The 14,277-nt window shown below is 40.0% G+C and overlaps 1 protein-coding gene across 15 annotated transcripts in view; it reads right to left on the minus strand.

Annotated features, from left to right (window-relative positions):
• Window positions 1–14,277, minus strand: part of PRELID2 (PRELI domain containing 2) — a 631,123-nt gene that overhangs the window by 475,729 nt on the left and 141,117 nt on the right. Inside the window, exon 8 of one of the 15 annotated variants that reach the window (XR_012512532.1) lies at window positions 7,773–7,855. The exons of the other annotated variants lie outside the window; for them this stretch is intronic. The gene's annotated coding sequence lies outside the window, so the exon portion shown is untranslated. The remainder of the gene's footprint in view (window positions 1–7,772; window positions 7,856–14,277) is intronic. 15 annotated transcript variants of the gene reach the window in all.

Raw genomic sequence — 14,277 nt, forward strand, 5'->3', positions numbered from 1 at the left:
AAAAAAAAGACCAACAAAGAATTGAATAAAATTATGCAGGAGCAGTGTTTAGAATATAAAAATGTAGAATACTATTCATTCTGTATGAAAGCATTAAAAGGAAAAAAATGGGGAGAGGGAGGAGGAAACCTAAAAATAAAAAGCCACAGAGAGAAAAATAATCTGTCTTTACAAAATTCAGTCCCTTGGAAGGAGATAGAATTTTTCTATTAGTTTTGCTTGGGAGGGAAATGTACACTGTTTCCACCTCTGATAGGGGAACATCATTGGGAAAATAATAACCACTATCATCATAACACTACACTGGCTCAATAGGTAATTAGTACGGAGTAACATCTACAAGTATCTGCTAGGATCTTGTTCTTTGAGAAGAACTCACAATCTGGTATAACAGACCTGGCTTCATTTTTTCGTAGGCTCAATTATACCCAAAATAAGCTGCTGCCACTTCACCCAGATGTATTAACAGGGTAGAAGGTCAGGAAAAGCAGAGAAAAGCCACTAAGGGAGCACCCAGTGGCTCGCAGCTTCCTGCCTTGAAATGCGTTTCAAAATGGAAAAACTCCTAGAACACCAGACCAGGCAGGGCTCTTCATGACAGCAGCCGTGGGGAGGGAAATGCTGGTTTGTGCCATGTGGAAGGTTAAGTGTCACGGTCCCTTCCTGAGGCCACATGTGTACAATATCAAGGTATAAACTAACGAGCACAGCAGCATCCCTGTTACTTGCGAATGCCCATTGAGGCTGATCATTTCAACACATGCAAAGGGCTGGCTGGCTTTCACCTGGCAGAAAAATCAAGAAGCTTTTCAACATCGCTTGTTCCAAAACTAACATCATTGTCATAATTATAAGCACAGTGCTGTATCACTGGACTAGCAGGGGAGGAAGGCATTGAGAAAATGATCATGTAATTAAATTTATAATTCTAAATTGTAGCTCATACTCCAAAGGGGAAAAAAGACCAGAGAGCCATAGAGAAAAATAAGGAGTATCATTTATACTGGGTGAAAGGGAACAGTCGGAGAAGACCAGTATTTCTAGGTAGTACAGAATAGTTAAGAACCTAGGCACTAGTGTCAGAAAGATTTATATTTGAGCCCAAATGTGCGCTTTACAAGCTCTGTGACTTTGACTTAGGTAAGTCATTTTCCTCTTCAAGTCTCAGTTATCTTATTTGCAAAATGAGGATAATACTTAGATAGTAACTTAAGATGTAATGATGTGATCTATACTACCCCTAGAATTGACTCAGCAATCAACAAAACTATTGTTACTATTGAACATGATAGCCCAAAAAATATCATAACCAGTGTGTTAGTTTGCTAGGCCTACTGCACCAAATGCCAAAGACTGGACAGCTTAAATAATACAACTTTGTCTTCTCATAGTTTTGAAGGCTAAAAGTCCAAAATCAAGGTGTCAACATGTTTGGTTTCTTCTGAGGACACTGTCCTAGACTTCCAGATGACCACCTTCTTGCTGTGTCCTCCCATGGCCTCTCCGCTGCGTGCATGCATCCCTGGTATCTCTCTGCATATCTACATTTCCTCCTCTTAAAAGCACATTAGTCACATTGGATTAGGGCGTACCCTAATGCCCTGAGTTTACCTTTATCACTTCTTAAAAGGCCCTATCTCCAAACACAATCACGCTCTCAGGTGTTGGAGGTTAGGGTCTCAACACATGAATTGTAGGGGACGGGGTGGGGGGCACACACTTCAACGCATAACGACCAGTATGGCATGAACTGACCAATCAGAAAGGGGACTGCTTGGTCACTGGCCAGTAGAATGAGCTGCTGACTGTATAGAATAGCAGAGTGCACTGATGCACATTGCTTATTGGTATTATTAGTATTACTGAGTTTTATTAGCACTGCCTCTACTCAGGGATATACCAGGTTTGTAAGTAGAGTGACACGAAGTTTTCTAGAGGGGAGATTCCAGGAGGCAAAACAGTCTCCAACAAATGTTAACTTCTACATCCTGCTGTGTCTGGAACTGAACAAACACAGGGATGCTTTAGAGCTGCCTTGTGAGAAGAGGCAGAAGGAGAAGAGAAGGAGTGGGGAGGATAAGAGAGTTAAGGGTAGTCGAGATTTGAACAAAGATGATGAGGAAGACATGTAAGTAGAGAGAGAAAAATGACATGAAAAGTCGAGTCCCAGAGTGGAAGAAGTCTCAGTGGGCCAGGCCCTAGCTTTGGTTCTAGTCCAGGCTCAACAAACCAATCTGAACTTTTACATGGTCGAAATAAACTCTTCTTAGCAGACCTTCAAGAAATCCTGCTAAAGGAGATTCTTCCTCTTCCCCTCTATCCAAATGAATGCTTTTGTTATTCTGTGTTGTTTCAGACTCTCGGCCATGGGAGGGAAAGGAAAAAAAAACCTACTAAAACCTACCACTCTCTTCTGCATTGCTTCCTTGTTTCGCTCTCTGACCAGCTTTCATTTTGTGCTTGTCCATGTGCAGGCACTGTGCTTCACATTCATGCTTTCATTTAATACTCATAATTGTTCTGTTACTATTTCACAGATGAGAAAAGTTGAGATTCAGAGACGTTCAGTGACTTGCTAAAGGTCAAACTAAGAGTAAGTGCAGAGCTGGGACTTGAACCCAAATCCATCTCACATACAGTCCCTGCTCTTAACCACCGTTATCATCCTGTGGCTGTACATTCAGGAAGATAAACATGGATGGACCAAATCTGGGGGCAGGTAATGACCAGTAGCAGCATTTAGAATGCAGATTGTACCCATGGGTGCTGTTGGCACCACTAAGGCACAGTCATCATGGAGTCTAAGGTCAATGCCAAGATTTGAGGTCACAGCTTTAGGAAAAACTGAAGATGCAGGAAGACTTCAAAGTCCAGGATGGTACACAAGACAGATGTGAAGAAAGTTGGGCTGTTTGTCTCTGATTTATCCTCCTCCCTCACTATCCACATCCAATTAATTATCAAGTCTTGTTGCTTCTACTTCCAAAATATTTCTGTCATTCTTCTGCCTCTCCCCATCCTGACCACCGCTATATTAATCCATAGAGAGAACCTGTTGATCTCTCTGTTTTCAGCTTTGCCCCTACACCTTTAATTTCAAGGCAGCCAGAATGCTCACTCTGAAATATAAATCTAACCTTTCCATTTCCCCTCTTACATGGCTTCAGCAGCTTCCCATGGCCTGAAAGGCTTCCAAAGCTTTCAATTACCAAACCCACCTCTCACCTCCATCTTCACTCTTCCATCAGCCATATGAACAACTTTCAGTTTCTCTGATGTAATACACCATGTTCTCTTTAGTCTCTAGGTCGTTGCAAATGTTATTCTTGCTCTCTAGAGCCCAGTTTCTTCCTTAATGTTTTCAAGTCTCAGCTTGGACATTGCGTCTTTGCAGAAGCCTTCTCTGGCATAGATAAGAATTTGGAGGACATACCTAAACCTCATCACACTGAAGTTCCTCCATGACCATTTTTTTCTACCCTCAACACTCATTACAAAAGCAACTATAATGCTTCATTAGAATCCACATCTGTTTCAGAAGGGCTATAAAATATTGTCTATGAGTGTAGAGAGGGAAGTTCTATATATCAGTGAGAGAGAGAGAGAAAGAGAGAGAGAGACCAGAAAACAATTGCCTGTAATAAATAAATATTAAGTCAGTACCACTGTAAAAAGCAGGAAGCCCAGTGTATAGAGAAAAGAGATAGAAAGCCATTGACCCATAGGCGAAAGTAGCCCTCCTCTGCAGAGGATCACCTAGAAAAGAAGGTTAAAAAAACCTTCAGGCTCCTCAGCTTCCCTATCCTGGACAGTTTCTGTCTCTGAATGGGGGAAGGGTCTTTTCCCAGCCCCACCTGAAAACCTCTTCTAATCCCACTTTTGGAACAGCAGAAAAAGAAACACTCAACTAGAAACAAAAAAGCTAGGAAAAGGCAGAGTTCATTTAGGGTTAGTTTAAAGATGTGTGTGTGTGTGTGTGTGTGTGTGTGTGTGTGTGTGTGTGTGTGTGTTTTAAACAACATCTGGACAAGTTTTAAAATGTACTTGTGGTCCCATTCATGAAACAGGAAGCAGACCATGGGCTCAGAGCACCAATTACTTGCCCTTTTGTTTCCCCCATTTCTTGGAGAAAATTTAGTGAGCTAACTTATAGCATGTCAATATAATAAAGTACCCAACATTTGGGTAAATTATAGATTAGCTGCAGCAATTGTTCAGCTTTTAAAAAGAATTTTCCAAATAAAAAAAATGTTTTATTTTAGTGCATTTTGTTCAATGTCCTACAGTTTTGAAAAATGCTTCATAATAGAACTGAAATGATCTTATGGCATTCTACCCACATTTGATCTAATTTTCCTAATTATTTTTTCAGCTCTTCTATTAAAGCAGGACAAATCGTCACCTAGAAAGATGATGACAAAAATGTAATAAAATAATCACAGTTTGTTTTTTTTTTTTAATTTGTCATTCAGATCTGAAGATGCTAAATGATGACAAAGAAGATCCCTAGGTTAACCTGGAAGGAGGTGTCTTCTCTACTTATTACCATGTCAATACTGCTGTTATTTAACAACCTGGCAGTGTTGATAGGACTGTTCTTCTGGGGATGGAGCTGTGAGGGGCTTCTGAACTCCAACTTCCTGGCAGCTTTTAAGAGGAAAATGTGAGGCCACACGTGGTGGCTCACACCTATAATCCCAGCACTTCTGGAGGCCAAGGAGGGCAGATCATGAGGTCAGGAGATGGAGACCATCCTGGCTAACATGGTGAAACCCCCTCTTTACTAAAAATACAAAAAATTAGCCAGGCATGGTGGCAGATGCCTGTTGTCCCAGCTACTCGGAAGGCTGAGGCAGAAGAATTGTTTGAACCCGGGAGGCAGAGGTTGCAGTGAGTCAAGATTGCACCACTGCACTCCAGCCTGAGTGACATAACAAGACTCCATTTCTAAATAAATAGATAGATAGATAGATAGATAGATAGATAGATAGATAGACAGACAGACAGATAGGGGAAAATGCATAAGACATGGGGTCAGGAAAGCTAGGTCCCAGTGTTAGCTCTGGTATTTGTTCCTTGCACAGTCTTAAAAAGCACAAGACAATCAGACAAACCCAGACCGAGATTCAATCTACAAGACAATTGATCTAGACTCTTCAAAAATATCCATGTCATGAAAGTCAAGGAAAGGCCAGGGAACTTATTCTTGAGTAAAAACAAATAAAGAAACATGACAGCTAAAATGCAACGTGGATCCTAGACTGGATCCTGGATCCAAATTAAAAAAAAAAAAAAAAAAAAGATGCTATAAAGGACATGATTAAATCAATGAACAAAATTGTCATTCTTTTGTTTATCAATGTGTTACCTTTCAGATTGTCTCCTTCCAGGAGAAACTCCATGAGAGGATGGACATTTTCTAATGTAATTCATTTGTATAACTAGCATTTCAGGGATGCTCAATGATGTTTTTTAATGACTAAATGAATGAATGAGTAGAATCAGATCTGCCAATCCAATTGTTCTCCACAAACTACCAATATTTCCTAACTTCATGCTAGACACTTCAAATCAATTATCTCATTTAGAAATAGGTAAATAAATAAATAAAGTGAAGTCAGTGCTATTAGTCCCATTTTACAGTTTAATAAACTAAGAATCTTATCAAGGTTCCTATCTCACAGTAGAACTAGAGGCAAAGCCAAGATTTGAATCAAGTTCAGACTCCCAAGTCTTTGTTTTTTCATTGCATGGTGCAGCCTCAGAAAAGCAGTTATATTCACAATCTTCTCCTCTGATCCAATGCCTCTCATTGGCATCCCGAAATCATATATGCAAGGGCTTGACAAGGTTTCATTTTCTTTTGCCACTTGTCTTTGACACAGCTGCTGTGGGTGATGGGAAGGCTTTTAACCCGGTGAATCAGTAGCTGATCCCTGTCCACCTTCATCAATGGTGCGACACATGGCAGCCTCAGAGACATCTCAGGTCTTTAAGGCTTCTTGTTTGTTGCCCTCTAGTCTGACTTCAGCAATTTTCGTAACATTAGTTTGTCCTTTGGATGAGGGATAAAACCCTCAGTAGTCATTTAGGGCGTAACTTGCATCAACAGTAATGATAGCTGGGGTTTTATCCTTATTTCACAAAAGTAAAAAGAAGGCATGGAAATTTTCTAAGGAAGTTCTTGCCAAATATTTATGCAGCTACCTATTGAGTTCTAGGCATTGCTCTCAAGCAGCTTGCAGTCCAGTGACAGAAACAGATCATCAAACAATATATGCCATCAGAAAGCAAGTACAGCATACCACAGGAAAGGGGAAGAGGCCTAGAAAGGTTTGGAACATGACATCTTTGCTGATGCATGAATAATACATAGAGTTACCTACCCAGTTAAAAGGGTAGAATATGTCAATGTTCTTAGCAAAAGGAACTACGCATTTAATGGCCTGATCATGACAGAGCATTACACATTGGAATAACTTAAGGAAGATCCATGTACCTAGAGCATAAGGTGCAAGTTTGCAAAAGATGCAGCTATAAAACTAGGCAGGAGGCAAAGGTATGGACCTTCTTCTAAAGGCAATGGGAAGCCAATATTAATTTTCTGTCAGAATGATCTTCTTCAGGCTTCATTGAAATGATGGCAAGACAATTCAGGTCGATTGAAACTGATATTGCTTCAATCAGTCCAGTCAAGAATTAAAAACTGCAACAGTTATTTTAACAAAAGTAATGTAAAAAAAAATTGTTAGCCAGGTATTGGACAATTGGGAGGGCCAAAAGGAGATACTACAGGAAGCAGCTACTACTTCAACGGCTCAAAAAACAAAAAGAAAATGTCAGTATTATTAAAAAGGACAAATTTCCCAGGAGTTTAGAGGATCCAGCAAAGCTGGGACTTAGGCTTCCCATGAGAGGGCAGTTGGCAGGAGCTTACGCCTCTGAGAGACCTCCATGAGGCAGATCCTTGGAGTGTTAGCAAAACTGCAAACAGGAATCAACTGCTGCTACTAGAAGCAAGTGACACTCCCAAGGAGCAGCAGCAGCATTGCTGGGTTACAGAAACAGAAAGACAAGTCCCCTGTTCCTCCTCTAGCTTCACATCTTCTTCCGGCTTCCTCTCTCTCATTGGCAAAGCCTAACCATGGAGCCAACCAGCCAACAAGAAACGTGGTTTGCAGAGTTCCAGCCCCAGTATCAAAAAGCTAAGTAACAAAGAATGCTTTGAGCTGAGAAACAATAGTTTAGTATTCATCAAGTAAGAGGTCTGCAGGCTTCTGTCTCCATAAATACCTTCCTGACAGCTCTGGGGATAGGACCAAACTGAGTATCATGGATTTAAGCAAGCTCCAGGGAGAGGGGAGCACAAAAGGAAATTAAGCCTACCCTGACAGTCGGACTAAGAGGGAGGAATCTGAGAATTCGGAAGATCATGGCAGCTCTATTTCTACTGCCCAATGGAAAGGCAGAGCCCAGTGGTGGCAGCCTGAGGCCACACAGAGCAAAGGGGAATTTATCCTCAGGGCCTTGCATCTCCACTTACAACTCCCAGTGTACGGGTCCTTACCGGTCCTTACCGAACTCCTGCTTTCCTCAACAATGACTCTTTTGTAATCCTGGAATACTTTAAGCGCCATTCACTTTACTTCCAGTTTCTTTCTGGAGGTCCTATTTATTTATTTATTTATTTATTTATTTATTTATTTATTTTTTGGAGACAAAGTCTCATTTCATCGCCCACGCTGGAGTGCAATGGCCAGATCTCTACTCACCGCAACCTCCACCTCCCGGACTCAAGCAATTTTCATGCCTCAGCCTGCTGAGTAGCTGGGATCACAGGCGCACACCACCACACCTGTATTTTTAGTAGAGACAGGGTTTTACCATTTTGCCCAGGCCAGTCTCAAACTCCTGAGCTCAAGCAATCCATCCATCTTGGCCTCCCAAACTGCTGGGATTACAGGCATGAGCCACCATGTCCAGCAAGGGGATCCTCTTCCCTAATGCTTCGTGCTCAGGGTGCAGTTCCAATTCAGTTCAGCAGTGGAATATATGACAGGCCTAAGCCGATCAGAACACCACATGTCCCTGGCCACTGTGATTAGCTCAGGATGTTTAGGTGATCCAATGAGAACCAATGAGACTAAGAAAGGGACTGTTCTCCATCTGAAATTTAACCTGGCATTAGAGAGTGGGGAAACTACTGCCGCTACACAACAAGAGGCAAGCTTGTTTGAATACAGGGATGCTACATCAACAGGGAAAGCACAAAATCCAGAAATGGGTCCTGGTGCCATCATTTGAGCTCTGAGCTATAATTGAAGACAAACCTACTGTCAGGTCTTTTCAGTAGGGTGATTATTGCATTTCCCTTTTTATTTAAGCCATATGAAGTGAGATTTTCTTTCACTAGCTACGAAAAGAGGCAATTCAAAAAAAATATAGCACCTGTTTCTTACACTTGTCTCTCCACTCTTCCCCTATGTGCAAGATCACCTTTGCTTGTCCTGCTTTTAGATCACAGTGCTCCCAGGAACATGACTTCATGCAATAGAAAATAACAATATTAAGCAAATGAAAATTGTTTGGCCTCACTAGCAATCAAAGAAATGCAAATTACAATGATCTCATCCTGATTAGATTGTCTCCCTAAAAAAAAAACTTTAAAAATTATAATAGATAACTCCAACAAAGTTATGATGAAATAAGTACATTTATGCACTGCATATAACAGTGCAAATTGACACCTATTTTGGAAATTGATATTGCAATATGTAATAATGGCCTAACATTGTTTATAACTTTTGACCCAGTAAGTCTACTAGAAAGTTACCCTAAGAATACAATTGCACAGACCATTCTCTACCATGTTTGACCCTCTGGTGTAACTCTTATTTACCAATGTCCTATTTAAAGATGAGTTACTAAAACTGGACACTGTACATACAGTAGAAGATAGTACTCCTGCCCATTTTTAGGACCCTGAATATTTCTATGTGTATCAGTTCAGCTCGTGTTAGCTTTATCTTTTGGAGTTTATAATAATCTTGTCAACTCTCTTTTGCCTGTAACTATTACTTAAATCTTGCACTGTGACTTCTTTACATGTTTTTAGCTCATCTCTCCAACAAGACAGGAAGTTCCTGGAAGCTCTCATTTTTAAAACAATTCAACATTTCAGCCAACAAATATTTACTACCAACTAGAAGTGGAAACTGTGCATAGCAGCTAACATAGGACCAAGCACAGTTGGTAGTGGTCTTCCTGGAAATACTTACACTTAAAGGAATGAAAAGTAGAGCCAAGGCTAACCCCAGATGAATCAATCACACCTAACTGTAGAATCCCAGACAGCTTCAGTAATTATCTAAGACTCCTGGATTTTCACAAAGTCCAAAAGTCTTAATGAAAAGATGGCCAGTGGTTGCTATGGCCTCAGTTGTCCCTTCATGGAGCCCAAGATTGACCAGAACGGCTACTTCTCTAGCACCTCAGGCTCTCTTGTCTCCAGGAGCACAGAATACCCTGCTGAAATATTCCCCTGAAGTATGCAGGGGAATACTCCATGGTGCTTCATGCTCTGTGCTTTTGACCACATTCTTCTTTTTGTTTGGAATACCACCCTGACCACCTGATGAATGCATCCTTCAAGACCTATCATAAGCAAGTCCTCTTCCAAGACGCTTGCTTGAATCTCCTCCCTCCCTGATCACAGTTGATGCTGTTACCTGAACTTATCATTACTTGTGACACTATCCAACCTGGCTCATATCTTCACAATGCCACAAACTCCTTGAGGTTCTCATTCATCTTTCTATTCCAGCATTTAGAACAGTGCTGAGCACATAGTATGCTCAATAAATGCTTATTGAATTGATAAGTAAATAGATTTTAAACTGCTTGTACTTGAATTTTTTGAGAGTTACAGTTGCTGGAACAAGAAAGGTTTATATGTATTTTTGTCCAGCCAATTCTATAAGCTTGTATGTACATGGAGGTACACACACACACACACACACACACACACACACCCCTAGGCCTCAGGTGTAACCATGCTGTGTGTTTCTGAATATTAGCAAAGGTAATACTTGACCAGCTAGAGACCTTCTCCAGGAATATAGCTCCATGCATCAATCAGAAGAGTCTGGGCTGACACCTCAAGAGGTAAAAATGCTCAGTGTTTTCACCCAAAGGGTGACATTTTGTCTAATGATGTTAATTTTGCACCATAAACACTTTTTATACTACAAAAAAAAATCAAAGTAAATGCCTGTCAGGTCGACAATTACAAATAGCAAAGGAGAGAGAGATTAATTCCTGCAAGAGTGAACTTGAATTATACCAAAAGACAAGTATTTAAAAAACAATTTGGCATAGATTAATTAGCTCTGTGTCTTCATAAAGCAAGATCTTTGTTTGGCTTCAAATGCACTCCAGTTTTCTTAATGTTAAGTATACAGATTTGGGGTTTTTTTTGCTCTTGTTGCCCAGGCTGGAGTGCAGTGGCACAATCTCAGCTCACTGTAACCTCCACCTCCTGGGTTCAAGTCATTCTCCTGCCTCAGACTGCTGAATAGCTGGGATTACAGGCATGTGCCACCATGCCCTGCTAATTTTTTTGTATTATTAGTAGAGAAGAGGTTTCACCATGTTGGCTACGCTGGTCTCAAACTCCTGACCTCAGGCAATCCACCTACCTCCGTCTCCTAAAGTGCTGGGATTACAGGCATGAGCCACTGTGCCCAGCCAGATGTGGTTTATTTTACTTGCTCATTTTTGCCTGAATTTTTATCCTGAATTTTCCATCATTATTTATAGTTCTTCCCACAGACAAAGTGCATCAGTTTAGGAACACATTTTCACTTATAAATGTTTACCAAGTGGATTTCTAGCAGAAGCAACTATTTGCAAATGAGAAGAAGAAAGAGGTGGATATCACCTAAAGCAATTCATGAAGCAACTGCCTCAAATTACAGCTGTACAAAACTAAAAAATCAAACATTTTAAAAAACCGTTCCTCATAAACTCCTTGAACTACCTACTTCTGTTGAACTTTGTTCCTAGGGAAAAAAAAGAAATAAATAATTCTGTTTATTATTATTTTTTATTTTTTAGATAAGGTCTGGCTCTTTCACCCAGGCTGGAGTGCCTGAATTTTTATCCTGAATTTTCCATCAGGATTATTATTATTCTTTTTTTTTTTAGATAAGGTCTGGCTCTTTCACCCAGTCTGGAGTGCCAGTGGTGTGATCTCAACTCACTGCAACCTCTGCCTCCTGGGCTTAAGCAGTCCTCCCATCTCAACCTCCCAAGTAGCTGAGACCACAGGTGTGCACTACTACACCTAGCTAATTTTTTGTATTTTTAGTAGAGACAGGATTTCACCACATTGCTTAGGCTGGTCTCAAACTCCTGAGCTCAAAAATCCATCTACCTCAGCCTCCCAAAGTTCTGGGATTACAGGCATGAGCCACTGCATCAAGCCAGAAATAATTCTTAAATTTAAAAAAAAAAAAAAAAAACCAGAAGAATTAGCCAGGTGCAGTGGCTCATACCTATAATCCCAATACTTTGGGAGGCCAAAGCTAAAGGATTACTTGAGGGTAGGAGTTTGAAACCAGCCTGAACAACATAGAAAGATCCTGTCTCCAAAATAAAAAATTTTTTAAATTAGCCAGGCCATGGTGGTGTACACCTGTAGTCCTAGCTACTCAGGAGGCTGAGGTGAGAGAATGGCTTGAGCCCAGGAGTTTGAGGCTGCAGAGAGCTCTGATCACACTACTTCACTCCAGCCTAGGTGACAGAGTGAGACTCTAGCTCTAAAAAATTTAAGTTAAAAATTGAAAAATTAGAGCATCTATGTATTGAAACACTATATAGACTTTAAAAAATGAGGTTGGAGAAGAATATACAACAATTGGGAAGATGTCTTGATATAATGACAGGGAGGGAGCAAATCACAATCAATACTCTGAGGCAGCAAAATAGTGATTATGAGCATGGATTCTCAAACCACACTGCCTTGGTTCAAATCCCAGTTCTGTCACTCACTAGCTGTATGACTTCAGGCAAGGTAGTTAACCTTCTAGTGTATCAGTTTACTCCTCTGTAAAATGAGGGCAAATACTAGGACCTAGAGCTTAAATTTGTTGTGAGAATTAAATCAATATAAATAAATACATACAAATAAAGCACTTAGTAATAGTAGTGCAACATAACTTTGGCTCTTATTAACATTTACAATATGTTTCTGTTTTTAAACAGTGTATAAATATATTGTACATAGGAAAAAAGTCTTGGAAGTATATACCTCAAAATATTAGCCATGATTGTCTCAATGGGATTAGGGGTAATTTGGGGGAGGGGGTGGTTTTATGTTTACTTTTTACTTTTCAAAAATAAAGATGCATGATTTTGAAATTTTTTTAATGTTGATAATCTTTAGTGAAATTTCTTTTTCTTAAGTGCTTTTGCTTTTAAAATAGTTTATTAATAAAACCTTTTTTTAAAATAAGTATAATATATTACAATAAAATATATGAACAGCTTCAGACTTTGCATGAAATTAAGCACAAATTCATTGTATTTGAAGAATTTGAAGTCCACGGTATAAGGTAAAGTATGACTGTAGTTTTTGACTGGTTTTTTTGTTTTGTTTTTTTAAATAATTTATTTCATGGATTTGACTTTTCCATACGACATTCAGAAATGTCATTCATTTATTCATTTAATAAAATTTTTTTGTTAAGTGTCTACTATGTTGATAGAATGCACAAAGATCATTGCTTTCCTGTAGCTTACATATTATGTAACATACTAGAAGATAATAATTTGGTCTGAAGGAAAAATAAAAGGAAAGGGTGGCAGGAATTGGGCAGAGGGACAACTGAGAATGAAGAAGAGCCAGCTATGATGCTAAACCTCAGTGAGCACTCACTAATGCCAGAACTGATGAAAAGCCCTTGGAGAAACACAAAGACAAATATTCCATCACTCCTCGTATAGTTACTGGACACTTAGTACGTGTTAGGTCCTCAGCCAGTTACTACAGATTCAGTAGTGTCCCATAAAGTCATGGATCCTGCCTTACTTTGCAAAGTATAAAATTGTATGGTCAGACAACACTAACAAGTAAAGAAAAAGATATAAATAATTACAGATTATCCTAAGTGTGCTGAAGGAAACAAACAGGTACAAAGAGGAGAGCTATCCCTTTACAGCAGTTGGAGATGCCCTCTCTCTGTAGAGGTGACATGAATGCCTAGGCCTGAAAAATGAGAAAATAAATCAGTCATGTCAAGAGCCAGAAGAATAGCTGCTAAGTACAGCAAAGAGCATATGCAAAAGCCCTGAGGCAGAAAAGAGCTTGGTACATTCAAAGCCCTGAAGGGGGCCTGAATGACTAGAGACTAATGGGCTAGGAAGCGAGTGATAGACAAAGGAGAATAAGGTCCGTAAGGCAGACAAAGTCAGCTGATGCACAAAATCAGACTACTACTTTTTCATAGAAGAGAAGTGTGGTATTGGTCCATTTCCAATGCCACCTCCAATCTGCTCTTACTCCTTGAGTTGTCCCAAAACATCATCCTTGCCCAGGAGAATTCAGGTTCTGGCTCAGAATCTCCCATGGAATTGCAGTCAAGCTTTCAAGCAGGCTGAAATCATAGGCTGCAATCATCTGAAGGCTTCATGGGCCCTGGAGTATCTGCTTGCAAAATGGCTTGTTTACATGGCTGGAGGCACAAAGTCTCTGTCCCTGCTTATGTTGGCCCTTCCACCGGACCCTCACAACACGGCAGCTGGCTTCTCCCCGAATGGATGACTCAGAGTGAGCAAGGAGGAAGCTGCAATGTGTTTTATAACCTGGTCTCAGAAGTAACATATTATCACTTCTACCATAGTCAACAGGTCACATAGACTGACCCTGATATGATGTAAGAGGGGACCACCCAAAAGCAAAAATATCAGAGGGTAGGGATCACTGCGGGTTGGGGGCCATTTTAGACCCTGGCTAGCTGGTTAATTATGTTAACATATGTGAAAGTTTAATCTTCAAACTTGTGTGTGTGTGTGTATCTGAATATAATCTAAATATGCACATGGAACTCTATATATTTCTAAAACTTGAAAATCACATATATCTGGCTTAGTATAGTTTCTGGCACATAGTGAGCAATATATAAAAGCTTTTTTTTTTTTTTAACCAGTGTTGCTCATAAAATAGCCATTTGCCAGTTTAGCAGCCACTTCTGTGCCTCTCTCTTCAAGATATTTTAT

This window comes from Saimiri boliviensis, chromosome 1 (assembly GCF_048565385.1).
Source record: "Saimiri boliviensis isolate mSaiBol1 chromosome 1, mSaiBol1.pri, whole genome shotgun sequence".
NCBI lineage: Eukaryota > Metazoa > Chordata > Mammalia > Primates > Cebidae > Saimiri > Saimiri boliviensis.